Consider the following 2,171-nt stretch of genomic DNA (forward strand, 5'->3'; position numbering starts at 1 on the left):
GGGGGTGGGAACCCTAGGGAGGGGAGCTTCGCGAAGGAAAGTTTCGGCCTGTTGAAGCTTTTCCCCTCCAACCGACTCCACGTCCCCAGCAGTGACCTTTCTCAATTGGCCTTTCTTATCCGGGTTCCAAGCCCAAAAATCATCTATATTACGTGTGCACACCGGGATCTTCATGATAGCATCCGCATCAATAGGCAAGAAAACTGTCCGGACTAATGCCTCATTCCATGGAGGCCGTTGCCGGGGAGAGCAACTCCGAGATGTACCTTGGGGGATTGACCACTAGCGACGTGATGGGCCGTGGTGTCATCTCCTTCGGTATCCAGTTATCGTTCCAGATATCCGTTGTTTGGCCATTACCAATTCGGCGGATGATTCCCTGCTTTACCAAATCCCGCCCCTCCAGGATAGCACGCCAAATCTGAGAAGGCCTAGACCCCAACTCAGCATTGAGAATCGTCCTGTCAGGGTAGTATGAGGCTTTCAGTATTCTGGCACTCAAGCTTGTTGGTTCTTGCAAGAGTCTCCATGCTTGTCGTGCCAACAAAGATAGGTTGAAAATCTCAAGATCTCTAAAGCCAAGCCCTCCCAAATGTTTTGGACGTGTCATCACGTCCCATGACACCCAAGCCGGTTTGCGTTCACCCTGCTTACATCCCCACCAAAATTTCCTAATGAAGGATTTGATATGATCACACAAACTTCTCTGGGAGTTTAAAACATGACATAGAGAAAACCGGGATAGCTTGGGCCACGGACTTAATTAGTATATCTTTCCAATCAGCAGACATGCATTTGCTCATCCATCCCTTCACCCTGTCCCAAACTCTGTCGCTCAAATATTTAAATGTACCTTTCTTTGAGTGTCCCACAACCGTTGGCATGCCCAAGTACCTATCACCCAAAGATTCGTTGGGAACTTGTAAGTAGCCTTTGACAGCATCACGAACACTCAAGGTTACTTTCTTCTCATAGGTCCACCTTGTGCCCTTGTAACCAAGATCAAGCAAGCCACACACATCAACCACATCTCTGTGAAGCCCTGGATTTGCGATTGATTCCTAGACCCAATACCATCATATTCATCATGTCTCAACACCTCGTTGAAATCACCTATACACACCCACGGCATATCTTGGAGAGTGGACAGGTTTTTCATTGTATTCCATGTGTGATAGCGAAGGTGGGTCTGAGCTTCACCATAGAAACAAGAGAGCCTCGTTCGCGTAGCTCTTGAACTGTCGAGGCGTTGCCAATCCTCCGGCAGTTCCAACATAGAAGATTCATTGCGTCCGGCAGTCCTCCGCCACTGGGAGGCCGCCGATCTCGCGTCCGAGCTCTTTCCCCCATTGGGGTTCTTCTTTACACCAATCGTTCCGTCCTTCTCGCCCAAATTTCATGTCTTCCCAGTCTGTCCCATTAGCTTAGACCGCTTTGGGTCCTGCTTAGGAGGAGGGCTCAGTGGCACCGCACCCCCACTCGGCTTTGTAGCCACGACCAGCTCCAGCCCCGTGGTGGACTTGGGGTTTGGGGAACCAGCCACCTGCTCGGACGAACGCTTTTTGTTGGTGTCTATGACCTCCACATCCATCCCTTCATCAAGTTTTGCACTGGGCGTAGCATCCATCTCTTGGTTCTGATTCTTCTGGTTCTTGTTTCGGCGTCGCGCTCCCCAAGCAGTGGTCGCAGGAGCATGTAAGTTTTTAAACACCAGGGTAGAGGGGGGTGCACCCCATCACCATGCTCCTTAAACTCATGGCCCATCATGCCGCACACCTGGCACCAGTCGGGCAACCGTTCATACTTGACAGCGAAAATTTCTCTCTCTCCACCACGGATCAGGGATATAGCTTTCTTCAGTGTACACTTCCATGAGTTTTTGTTTTTTTAATGATTTTCACCCCTCATCCTTTTTGTTGTTGCTTCCAGGGCTTGGCCGTACCCCTCCCCCTCCCCCTCCCCCACTTTCCTGGGCCTGGGCCTTGTTTTTGTGGGCTTAATTGTTTGTTTGTTCTAGAAAAAAAATTGGATTGGAAACAGATATACGCCTTGTGTGAGTCCAGGACTGCGCACTTTGTTTGTCAAACAAGCTTGCAAAAAAAATTGGGAAAGAGTGGGCGTTTTTTTCTCTTTTGCCAGCTGATGATCGCAGCTATCTTGCCACCCGCACC

The 2,171-nt window shown here is 49.9% G+C and overlaps 1 long non-coding RNA gene across 1 annotated transcript in view; it reads right to left on the minus strand.

The window, feature by feature from the left end:
* The window catches only part of LOC119365816, a 12,744-nt gene that overhangs the window by 8,160 nt on the left and 2,413 nt on the right, over positions 1 to 2,171 (minus strand). The window lies entirely within an intron of this gene.

Source organism: Triticum dicoccoides, chromosome 2B (assembly GCF_002162155.2).
Source record: "Triticum dicoccoides isolate Atlit2015 ecotype Zavitan chromosome 2B, WEW_v2.0, whole genome shotgun sequence".
Lineage (NCBI taxonomy): Eukaryota > Viridiplantae > Streptophyta > Magnoliopsida > Poales > Poaceae > Triticum > Triticum dicoccoides.